The sequence below is a fragment of the Danio rerio genome, chromosome 4 (genome assembly GCF_052040795.2).
Source record: "Danio rerio strain M-AB ecotype USA chromosome 4, GRCz13ab, whole genome shotgun sequence".
In the NCBI taxonomy this organism is placed as follows: domain Eukaryota; kingdom Metazoa; phylum Chordata; class Actinopteri; order Cypriniformes; family Danionidae; genus Danio; species Danio rerio.
Window position 1 is genome coordinate 20,721,132 of NC_141024.2, and position 13,638 is coordinate 20,734,769.

At 34.0% G+C, this 13,638-nt stretch overlaps 1 protein-coding gene across 8 annotated transcripts in view; it reads left to right on the plus strand.

Annotated features, from left to right (window-relative positions):
- The window catches only part of ccdc146 (coiled-coil domain containing 146), a 98,934-nt gene that overhangs the window by 61,423 nt on the left and 23,873 nt on the right, over positions 1–13,638 (plus strand). The window lies entirely within an intron of this gene.

Below are 13,638 nucleotides of genomic sequence, written 5' to 3' on the forward strand. Positions count from 1 at the left end.
TTATTGGCCTGTTTTTATCTAGGATTTTACACTTATTGGATTTACTTAGGAATGAGAAAACAGTGTTGTTTGAGGCTGACGGTATGTAATATTCATGTACTGAATACTTGTTATTCAGTTCTGCCTAGGTATATACAGATTTTCATTCTATGGCACCTTTAACATTAGTGTGTTTGTACAGCTGGCGGGAATCAAATCTCAGCAGCTAATAAAGTGACTCTCACTTTAGCTGTGTCTATGTATCACCAAACTTCACTTGTCTCCTATTTCATTATTTTTTCTCCTTAAGTGTGTCAGGATTTAATGGAGTAAATGTGTTCTTCTTTCCTAAAGCAAAGGTCATTCTTCATGTGGACTTCAGCCTTTGCTGAAATTTAAAACAAAGATTTTGTTTAGTGAAAATAATTAGCAGACTGGTTCAACTTAAGTCCTGTATTTAGAGAGATTTTAAATGTGGCCTTCGGTTGGAAACGCTACAATCATTAACTCACTATAAAATTCCGGCTTGCAGAACTTCCTTATGGCACAAAAAAAAAAAAAAAAAAAGGAGAACATCCGTTTTAAACATTTGCAAATAATCGAAACTGAAGCTTTTAACAAACCTATCTTACAAGTGGTTCGTTCAGCTTGTTAAAAACCTTTAAATATTACAGGATGGCTTTGTAATACTTCATATTGACCTAAGCTCTTATTCATTTTATAAATTATAAACCTATTTTATAAATTAAATATAAATAAATAGTAATATCTGGTTCAAAGTCTAACCATTGTTTTTCATTTATACGCTTGTTTTAAAGATAAACTTAAGAATATGAAAAAAGCTAATTTGATGGAACATTCTGTCCTATTTATGGTGGAATGTTATGACATCATGTGCTTTTTAAATTAAGTTTTGTGAAACTGTATACAATAATAGCTCATTTGTGAAGTGGACCAGATCTTCTTGGCTTGTTTGAGCATAGAGATCTAATTCGAACCCTCAAGTTATGAAGGTTGAAGCTTGGAGTTGTGTCATTTCGGCTTACCAGATCTGATGGGGAACTGAGACACCACTTCCTGGTCCCAACATGCTATACAAGCTTGAAGCTGTAGGAAGGGAAGTAATTGGGGCATATGTCACGGGAACATATGCTAATTGTTGGACAAATCTGTTCCTCGTTACAGTCTTTAAAACTAGGTCCAGCAGACCACAACCAGACAGCTGTAACACCCAGCATGGAGGTATTATTTGTCATAGATTCCAAACAGAGATGAAAGTTTGATGAAAGATCTCAATTAGACTATCCCATTTAAAGCCAAACCAGTTTTGGCATTTTTTTTAACCCCATTGTCTTTAAGAGACAAATACCGGAAAATATTGATGTTTATTTTCTCACGTTGCTACCATTTGTTTGTTTTTTACATTTTACTTTTGGGTGCTGCCCCGCAGCATGAGATATGCTTACCCAGCAATTCTTGTTGTTGATTACCTTTATGTTTTTATGAGGTTCACTGTCTGTGCTGGTCCACTACCAAGACAGACACTAAACCAGGAGCATCATCCAACACAGAGCATCTTGAAAAATGCATTAAACAGATGTCTATGACATTTGCAATGTTTGCAGCATCTCACACATGAGCACAACATTTTTAGATTTAAAAAACGTTTTTAAATTGTGCTGAAATAATAAATTATGATGGATATACTGGGTTATGATGAGCTGCCAGTACATTTTCTTTTATTTTGCAGATTCATTCCTTTATAAATTGTTTATTATAAAATATATTGCTTGAAACCAGTAAAAGTGTCAATAAAAGTCACTGTTAACTCTAGAGTTATTTTCAGCATCTGAGGTTGATAGAGCAAAGATCAAGGTCTCGTTATGCAGTTTGAAAGCGTAATTAGATGAAAAATACCTTTTAATCACACAGTACTGTTTATGAAACTGTATTGCAAGGTTTTATTATAATTGTTATACAGCAAGGTTAATGAACAATACCAGAAAGTAGTACTGTAAGCATCTGGTGTTAACTCAGATGCATTTTTCCCCCTTTCTTTATGTTATTCGGTAAAAAAAAACAAAAAACTAAAAACTTAATAATAATAAACTGAGCACAGGTTCACACAGCCAAGAATGAAAAACAAGAGTGAACATATACCTATATTTTTTCCCATTTTCTGGAAATGTACACGTTTTGTAACAAATTATATTCAATAAATTCTGCAGACACAGAGCAACTGGATTCAGATCTGATACTTTGAAAAATGAAACCACCGCCTTCTGATTCCTTCTGTATGCGTGACGTCATCCCAACTAAAGATAAACAACATAATGTCTCAGGATCTATTGCTTGATTTATTTTTAGAGCATGATTTATGTAACTGCAAAGCCTACAGTATACACACTTTGTTTTTACAGATGTGTGGTCTCCACTTTCCCTGCTCTTGTGCATGACATTTTTTTTTTCTTATTCAAAATATCAACATCTAGGAAGTTCTTTGTATTATGGAGTGTTATGTGTGTAGTGTATTATTTTATAAGAGGCACCAAACTATATCAAAAATCTCCAATCAGATTTTCTGAGTTCACCTTCCTCTAATTTCATCAGTTCCCAACGTTTAGATGTCAAGCATGTTGTCACTATGTAACTTCAAACCATTGGTTAAACCAATTGACGGGACCATTCAGTTATACTGGGTGATGTTTTAAAATCACCACAGTCATATTCTTTTGTCTTTTTCAGGAAGATTGGTTTATTTAATTTACTTGTCTATGTACATTAATTACATTATCTTTAAATTTACTTCAAAATGCCATAACACGTTGAAATTGTTAAGGCTCTGATAAGCTTGAAAATTAAATCTTTGCTCAAATTGTTGTGGCATCAAAAGAAATGTTGCTTTGAGTTTGTTTTGGATGACTGAAACAGCTATAAATGGAAACGTTGTAGAAAAGACAGGGATTAATATCAACCTTTGTTTAAACAGATTAGTTTTATAAAGTATAATGGTATTCTTTCACTAAAGAAACATCATAGTAAGTGTTAAGTGATATGACACAGTTTATAGATGTGTATTAAACACTGATACTCCACAGTCTACATGTGTTTGAGACCTCATTACAAAAATTAATGGCAAATATTTCAGAATATATTTGTTAAACTAACAAAAGATGCAATCAAACAGATCATATGCCTTCTAAAAGAGTACTGAATAAATTGATAATCCATACATCCTGCATTTTGTGCTCTGAGAGAAACATGTAGCCATACATTGTTTCCTGCTTCACAAAATACATAGTTTCACCGCCTCTCCTTATTTTCAAAATAAGACTCTCACATTTATGTATGTTTAATAAACGCTTTAAATTTTAAAATAAGAGAAAAATATGTTGTTGTAATCTCGCTAAAAATTGTTGTGGCCAATTTGGTGTTTTTTTTATAAGGATTTTCCACTCATGGAATTTCCATGTACTGAACTCTTATTATTCAGCTATGTCTATTTATAAATAGACTTTCATTATATGACACCTTTAACTGCTATTTAGCTGTCCAGTTTGTTGTGTTTCTTTTATTGCCGCAAAAAAAAAAAAAAGAGTTCAGCACATCTAATTGCTGCTCATAGCAGTGTGGGTATAGGGTTTAGGAAAACATGCAAGTGTTTATCAAAATTCTTTGTTCTAAATGTGAAGAATGATATAGTCACTATAGGTTTTTATCAGAAAAACGAGGTTGAAAAAGCATTTCAGTGTCACCTAAACTAAACGTGTGCATAACAACACCTCCGAAAGATGAGCAGATCAAGGCGCCTGCTATCCAAATGTTATTTCCTGTGTTGTTTCTGTTTTCATCCCATGTTTATAATTTCCAAAGGAATTTGAATCATTTCAAGGTTCCATTGCAGAAAAGCAAGTGGACCCACTTAGACTCCAAATGGCTCACACATGGCAGGGCCTCCTTGTTCTGTCAGTTTGTAGAGTTTCAGGGCACAGACAAATGGGCCAAACACACATCTCTAAAACAACCCTGGCACACTCATTTAGGTTTACATAAGAGTTCTTATTTACCAAAAGTGAAGAATGACATCCCATGAAAACATCTGCTGCATAGACAGAAGGTACATGCATGCATTTCTACAGTCTTGCTTCATCCCCTGTGCCATATTTTGGTTACCACTTTTCTTTGTGTTTGGGATGCATAGGAGACCTGACTTGTTTGTTGATAGACCTAACATGCTGATTTTGTTTATGCTCCTTTTTTGTGATTTCCTCCTGGCACAATGCATACTTGTGATGTGATGTATGTATGAATGTAAAAGAGGCAGGGTTTACTCTCACACATCTGTAGAGCAGCTTTACTGTGCTGGAGCATGTCTGTGTGTATGTTTTGAGCCGGTGAGACTGTTATGTAGCTGTGATGTGGCGCCAGTGTTGTGGTTTCCCCATCTGCATTAAAATATAATTGAGTGACTCATCCATAGAACAGACAGTAAAGTACCACTCTAAACTTTATAGACTTGAACGGCAACACTTTTATTGGACAACATTTGTACTTGCAGACAAGAACCAGTGACAGCCAGGATGCGTTTGAAGATGTTTTCAGATGTACATTTAGATTCTTAGTTTTCTTTTATTGTTAGTAATTGTCTTTGTTCAGAGTGTGCTTATAGTATAATATAATTGAATATTCATTCATTCATTCATTTTCTTTTTGGCTTAGTCCCTTTATTAATCCGGAGTCCTCACAGCGGAATGAACCACCAACTTATCCAGCAAGTTTTTTACGCAGCAGATGCCCTTCCAGCCGCAACCCATCTCTTGGAAATTCAAACTCCACACAGAAATGCCAAGGCTCGAACCAGCAACCCAGCGACCTTCTTGCTGTGAGGCGACAGCACTACCTACTGTGCCACTGCGTCGCCATAATATAATATAATATAATATAATATAATATAATATAATATAATATAATATAATATAATATAATATAATATAATATAAATATATATGTTTTAATAAAGTATCATTTTGTTTAGTAATATTTATTTAAAGAAGAGTTGGGGAATACTAGAAAAATGTTAGTTTAAGAATTAGTTTATGTGATCCTGCAAAATACTTGGAGGAATTGGGTAATAATTGATTTAGTTTGAATAAAAAAACATGCTCTTTTATCGATTTTCAGTCAGAAATTGCTATTTTTTATTTTTATAATTTCAAAGAAATAACACATTGAATGAAACATGAAATGTAGACGTAGAAAGACTGAAGCATTATTGTAAAAATGCTACAACAATTATATTTTTTTATGCAGAACTTATGCATAAAATGTGTAAGTTTTGTAAAGACCCTATCTATAGATCATAGAAATATACAAAATGTCAAATACAAAATACTTTTTTTTAATTTAAACTTTTTATTGATTTTCTTATTTGCAAACAGTAAAGAAAATCAAAATCAATTACAGAGCATTAAGATATAAACAAATCATTAAAAAGGAAAACTATTTATTTTGGTTATTTATTATTTAATATAATTTACATTTATTAGTTAATGTGCATATAAATGTATATGCACATTAACTAATAAATTAAAATTATATTAAATATTAAGTAAACCAAAACAAAGCACACAAAAACAAAACAAAAAAAAGCATTTTTATTATTATTATTATTATTAAGCTATTATTATTTTGTCTTGTTACAAATAACACTAACATTGTGTGTCATTAAAACAAATTTTAGTCTTTCTACGTAAACCGTAGGAAAGTTTTTCAAAAGCTACCACTCATCTTAACTCTGAGATCTACTTGAAGATTGGAGGTCTTCTGGAAGACCTTTGACAATCAGCCATCTGTCTGACATGATTCAACTCTGTATCCAGAGTTAACTCTCTGTGTTTCAGATTTGTTAATGTTACTTAAGGCACAGTGATCACCAAGTATGTATAGATTTGGGTAAAGGTCATACCAGGTCTGAAATATCATTACCAAAAAGTCATGCACCTCTCTTCAAAATTCTGGACCTCTGATCATTCCCATAATACATAAAACAAGTCATTCTCTTTTTCCAGGATTATTTTTCTAAAACCTGCTCTAAATGGTATTTTAGGAGTTTAATTGTATAAGAAACCTAAAAAGAGCTTAAAAAAAAAAAAAAGCTGTGTGAGAAGTGATCTCTAGACTTTAAATTCAAAATCCCTGCAGCAATTTTACCACAGCCATTATCTTCAAATATGCATCCCAAATCTTTTTCCCAGATTATCTTAACTGCAGAACTGATATTTTGACTTATTTGACCAATGAGTAAAGCATAATATTTAGAAGCCTCATGCCCAGTATGCAGACCATCTTATCAATATTTGTACCTTTAGGAATATATAAGGGGCAGCCAACTTACGCTTGTGAGCAAATATATCATAAAATACACTATTTTTAATTGATAATAATATATATTTTTGTTTAGGGTTGAACTATCCATATCTCAAGATCCTGTTAAACAAATCTTGTGGTAACTTATTCACAAAAATAAAAAAGGGTTAAAGTCTAAGGTTATTTAAGGACATTTTCTGCTGAGTATAAGCAACTATGAATATGTGCATATTCTGTCTTTAATCTAAGTCTAATGAAAGAGTTGAAAGAGTAATGAGGTACTGTTGTATGATCTTGTTAGATGATCTCATTGCTGATCAATGTTGGAACGCCTCATGGCTTTGCCTATCTGCTTTAACTTGCAGCACCTGCAGCTTCCACAATTCAACTATACCCAGCTACACTATATGTCATAAGATAATCTAAATCAGAGAGGAGTACCATTCTTTTGTAACTGGTCTCACATGTTAATGGTGAGATTCGGTATTTAGCTGGATGAGTAAAACTGAAACATCTTTTTGTTGTTTCTGTTCTTTTTTGTAGAGCAGCTGAATGCATAAATATCAAAGGTTTGGCTAAGCTTCGTGGTTGGATTTTTTAAATGAAATAGTTGGAGGACTGCCAGCAAGACCCAAATAAGAACATTTTAATTATTTATGGATGTCTTTGCATTGGATAAAAAAAAAATGCGATTTAAAATATGTAATAAATTAAAACATGTTGGACAAACAATATATTCACACTTCATAAAATATGATAAAGATAAAATAAAGATAAAGAAGATACATGTGATGAACATCTGTGTGTCCAAAATGATCAGTTTGAGAATAAAGTGAAAGCAAAGTTTGTGCTAAAAAAGCTCTTGCTTGATTTGTTTGGAGATATATTTGATGATTTCATGTGATAATTTAATGTATTATGTAATATTGTTTCTACATTAAGTGTACATTAAATGTCCATATATATTTTGGTGTCACAAAGAAATTCCTATTTTACTTAATTTACAAAAGTGATTTGGTATAAAAAAAAAAAAAAACATATTAAATGCCTGACTGTTTTGCGAAATCAAAATATGGGTGAACTATTTACCATAATCATAAACCTTTATATTTAAAAAGTTTTTATTCTGAGCTCTGCTTATTGTAATATAAATATTATTTCATTATTTGATTATATTTTAAGTGATTAAAAATGCAGCGCTGTCCAATGGGAGTGAAAGTAAAGTCGTATAATTTCAAAGCATGAAAAAAAGTATTTCAGATTTAAAAGTCTAATATATATATATATATATATATATATATATATATATATATATATATATATATATATATATATATATATATATATATATATATATATATATAAAATATAAATTAAATATATTTTGACCTACATGCAAAAGGAAATATTCATTGATTTTTCATCTTAAAGTAGTTCTTTTTAAAACAGTACTAGATATTTGAAAAGCAGATAGTAAAATATAATGGCTGTTTAAGAGGTTTTAATGGGGGGAAAAATTGCCATATATTTTTAGCCTTGCCCTTGCCACAGTTCTGCAAAGCTCTAAACCACAGTTCTCTCCATAGTAAATCTATAAAATTGGTTTTATAGCTTTTCTAGCGTTATCTTTTGAAGGCTCTGGGGCTTTTCCATTTAAAAATGAGATATTGGCCCATTTTTTTCGACCGAATTCAACCATGAGCAGTTGTAACACGGCTGTGAACAAGTCTTAAAAACTAGGCCTTTTGACAGAAAGCTGATAAAGTTTTACAAACTCAATGCACTTTTTAAAAAAATAAATATTTTTGTTATTATTATTCCCATACGAAATGTATCAATCATAGAAACCACTATCACTAATTAGTGTGGAAGTCCATATTCATAAACAGATTCAAGCTAGATTTGTACCAGAATTTTTAACTAATCAACCATTGTTTATGATAAAACCTTCCTCAACATCTGGTTTCATTTGACCTACAGAGTTTGACCTAAAATGCATGACCCATTGTATACTGTGGTTTTCTGTTAACAGCTGTCTGTCTATCTGTCTTTCAGTATATCACTCTTTGCTTGAGTTCAAGTTGATAGCAAAAAAAAAAAAAACTCTAGCCAAGTTGTGTCTAAAAGCAGCAATTAAACTAAAATGATTGATGATAACGGAACATTAACATTATTTTTCAAGAGTAATGAATGATTCCAGTGTTTGTAAACAGTTAAAAATGTAGAGAGAGGCAACAATTGAGACGAGTTTATTTGAAAAATGGAAAGCATTCGTGAGATCAAAACCAGATACAGTAGATCATAATAACCCTTGAAATTCCAGCTGTTGAAACCCTTTCAAAGAGTGTCAAACAAAACCGTGCACCCTACAAGAGCTTGATATGGTGATGATGAGTCAGATGCTGAATCCAGCAGTCATAATATATCTCCTTTACTGCTTAATAACAGCAATTGCAAAATAGCCAAAACATGCCAAAAGTGCAAAGGAGTGCAGTGTCCTTGCTTTGGCTCCAAATGGTTATAATGGTCAAACCAAAGATAAACGGCCTTGCTGTCCTTATGTCCAGCTCCTCCCATTGTGATTTCCTCTTTTGCTCCCCTTCTCTCATCTTGGAGCCAATTCCTGCAGGACTTGCCATTTCTCATTTTCTCTTGAGTTACTTGTCTCATCTCTGGCTCATTTTCCAACCAATGCTTTTGGAGTTGCAACATTTTATCAAGAAACTTCTTTAGCAGTTTTCTCAGCTGTTTCTTTTGAGATATCTGCAAAGACAAAAGACAAGTTACTTATAAAGAGTGTTAAACATGCTAATTTCTCAATGTGCTTATTGGCAGAAAGAGTCCAGATTTATCCTAGTTTGTCCTGGTATGAAATTTGTCCCTTTAATAACAGTATTAGAAGCATTCTTTTCTTATGATTCATATAGCTTAGGCTACTTTTCTAGCCACATTTTGCAACAAAAAATGGAAAGCTTTTGGTCACTATATTTTAAGGTACAATTCTCACTATTAACAAACCATGTAACAAACCATGTACGTAACAAAATGTACTCAAGGGACAGTAAAAGCACATTTTAAAAACTACTGAACAAATTACAATTCCTGAGAAAAACTACTCAATTACAGCAATGTGTTACTTAAAACTACTGCTTGTAAGACAGTTTGGCTGGAAAGTCAGAATTGCAACTCAGAGAAAACACAAGTACAAAGGCTGTTGAATAGAGGATGTTTTGATGGTTTTTGAGTAATTTCACCTTACTCCTCAGCAGTTAAAAGTGAAAAATGGCTGTCATAATCTGATTTAGCGCCTGTTATCCACACAATAAAGGCTTTCTGAAGAAAGCAAATCTATGAAATCTTGGTCAAACAATGATGTGCAAGCATAGTACTAAAATCGATTTGCAATTTTGTTCACTTTCACAATGTAGCACTGACGTATTCAAGGCTGAGGCTCAGACAGAGTGTGGGAATAATGTGAAACACGGCAGCACGGTTTGGCTGGTTCCCAATGTTTCCTTGTGTTATGTTTGCAGGTGGCTCAACAGGAGACACGGAGGAGGAAATGAGCCAGAAGCCAGAATAAAAAAATAAATCAGGAGGTTGACTAACAGATGAGAAACATAGATTCATGAATTATATTTGATAGATAGATAGGCAGGCAGGCAGGCAGGCAGGCAGGCAGGCAGGCAGGCAGGCAGGCAGGCAGGCAGGCAGGCAGGCAGGCAGACAGACAGACAGACAGACAGACAGACAGACAGACAGACAGACAGACAGACAGACAGACAGACAGACAGACAGACAGACAGACAGACAGACAGACAGATAGATAGATAGATAGATAGATAGATAGATAGATAGATAGATAGTGTGAGAAAGATACAGTTTAAAGATTAAAGGGATAGTTCACCCAAAAATTTTAATTCTGTTGTCATTTACTTCTGCTGTTCCAGTACTAAATACATTTCTTTGTTCTGCTGAACTCTTTAGGATCCAGAGATCTATTTGTTACTGACATTCTTCCAAATATATTCCTTTGTGTTTAGTAGAACAAATAAATGTATACATTAACCAAGACACAAGCAAACAATGACAATTTTCATTTTTAGGGGAACTATGTCTTTAATTGATATGACAGCAAAATGTCTATCTCAGATGTCTGTTTGGCAGAACTAATCTATCAGCTTTGAATATCTGAGCTGATTTATACAGCAGTGCAGATGTTAATCTCATAACATCGCTTCCTCTTTAGCCTCCTTTGCACCTCCCTTGAAGAACTGGCAGTTTTTAAGAGGACTTGTTCACCTATAGGACTTAAGCCAGCAAGCCAGATGGTGCACCCTTTCTGCTCTCCTTAAATGACTGTTTCTGCAATTCTGGGGCAAGTGGGGGAAAGACTCCACTTACTGAACCGTTTCCCACAGCTCATCTTCCACAGATGTCTGACCTTTGGGTCAAATTTAAAGATCGTGAGTGGACAGAAAGCCCCATGCAAACATCTGCACAAATGCAGCACAATGACACTTCAACAGGATGGCTGGTCGACCTGGAAAAGATATCATGGTGGAGATCTGCATCACAGTTCTCCACCATCAGCTTGAATCACAGTGACATTAATGACCCATTTTTATTAGGAAAGTTTTTTTTCAGGCTATTTTAATTGCTCTTTAAAAGCAGAGTATTGAGTTTGTGTCCTTATTTGGGGTAAAAACAGGCCGTTTTAATTTGCCTGTTGGTTAATTTCTGCTATGTCCTTTATAGTCACGCTTTGAAAGACGCTTGCCCAAACATGATGCCTTTTCCCTTTAGAAACTGTAAACAAAAGACGATTCAGATATATGCAATTGTGTAATTTGTGATGCGTGATAAGACATTGTAGACATTTTGTTTTTGCAGTAGTTTTTCCCCTCTGGCTGTTTTTGTTTCAGATTTTACAAGATTTTTGAGTAATATATTGTTTCTACACGTCTCCCGCATTAAACGGGTGTCAGCTTTCAGGTTACAGAATGTCCCTCCGGGCTTCATGGCTCTCCAGAGTTATAATTTTGGTTTAAGATAATCACAGAGTATTCTTCTTGTTGCGCAAAGCTTTCATGGAAATCTTTCCATTCGGTACCTCAGCCGAGCTGCTCGAAACCTTAAAAGAAGAATTGTGTGCTTCAAGAAAATTAGTTGTGGTTTTTTCCATCTTTGAAGTCTTGAAAGATTCACATGCATAACTTGAGGACAAAATGTTACGGTTGTCCTTGTGGAACTTTAGATGAGTGGCATGTGCAAATGTTTGCATGGTCGTATTTGCAAGCAGACTAAATTATAAACCAGAGATGCAGCCACATATGAGATGACTCTTGAAGCAATATGTTTGACCGTGTGGATTCAGTATAGATCTCACAGATGTCTGTTTGTTGCAGTATTTTCATTTCCTTATGCTAGAAGGAAAATCCAACAGGATATGACTTCTTTAGATGACTGTGGCCGAGATGGGAGCTTCTTCCTGGTGGAATAGCAGCACTGTGGTTTGAGGCTTTTCTCTCCGTATATCTGTCAGTTCCAGGCTGCTGCTTTTTCTTTTCTCCAGAGAGTTCCGGTCTATGGTCTCTGGCAGACAGACATTGATAATTACTTCCATCCTCGGGCCAAAGCAGCAATGTCCAGTGAAGAGCAAATATCCTATACATCAGCTCGCTCATAATAGTCTATAGAGAGTTTGTTCTTTACTCTCATGTGTTTTTGATTCTAATCTCCCATCCTGTCTTTTTCCATGTTGGTGCAGACAGAGATTGCTTTTTCAGTCGTTGTCTACAAATTCCCAAAGTATTTCATACTTAAATACCTACAGCCTGAGAAATACAGTGAAAGTTTACTATTAAATGTATTTGGATGGATTTACATGCTGACACTACTAATAAGTTTTTTTTTTCCTCTCTTCTTGATAAGCTAGTGGTTACATAATATCATGGGTTTTAAATTGAGAATGACCTTCTCTAAAGCACTGCAATGAGCAAAAAGCTTACAGGGACAAAAGTGAAGATCTATTGCCCCCTCCTGGAAGTGTTCAGCAGGAACCAGAAAAATACTTAAGACATAAGCACAGCCAGGATTTAAATCCATCATCTTCCAAGAATGCATTTATCAACATCTTGTTGCAACATGTAGTTTAAACCTAGTTATTACTTTAAATGAGACATAGAAGAGCTGTTGTGGGTCATTAGTCACGCTAGTGCCTTTTATAATATCAGCTTTTGGTTAATTTACTGGTTAAGTAAAACCACTTTAAAAAATAAAACTTAGTAGCATTAATGAAAACATTGCATTTTATATCTTAATAGACAAACATGGCATTAATTAATTAAAAGAAAATTCATTTAATTTTGAAAAAACATTTATTTATTTATTTTTTTACATTTGACAACGGACAGCAATATATTAAATTTGCAATGCACTGTCACTTTGTATGTAGGTACTAATATGTAGCAGCTGAGGTGCCAACCAACAGGGATCCTTTAGATAAAAACACACCTTTTGAAATGGCTTAAGTGGAAGCTATCAGTTTTCTTTAACAAATTTATGCACATCATCTACAAAGTGTTTATAAAAAAAAAGGAAAATAAAAGGATATGGCATGCTTTTAAGGTTAAGTTAAAGTGATGGTTCACCTATAAGTGAAAAATTACTCACCATTTACTTCCAAATCTTTATTTATTATTTTTCTATTTATTATTGTATTCAGTTGACCACAAATGACAATATTTTGATGAAAGCCAGTACCCACTGACTTCCGTAGTAGGAAAAACAAATGCTAAGGGAATCAATGTCTCCTTTCATCAATTTATTTTGGGTTCAACAGAAGTCACAAGTTTTTAAACAAGTGAAGAGTGAGTAAATAACTTTTAGTTTTAGGTGATTTCCCAATACTAGGTTGTGACTGGAAGCGCATCCCCTGCATAAAAAACATACACCAGTGTAGTTGGTGGTTCATTCCACTGTGGCAAGCCTTAATAAATCAGGGACTAAGCCAAACGATGAGTGAGTGAATTATTTCTTTAATGTATTAATTTAGGGTGGTGTGGTGTCACAATGGGTTGCATTGTCGCCTCACAGCAAGAAAGTCACTGGTTCGAGCCCTGGCTGGGTCAGTTGGCATTTCTGTGTGGAGTTTGCATGTTCACTTCGTGTTCGCGTGGGTTTCCTCCAGGAACTCTGGTTTTCACACAGTCCAAAGACATGTGGTGTAGGTGAATTGAGTAGGCTAAATTGTAAGTGAATAAGTGTTTTCCAGTGATGGGATAAAGCTGG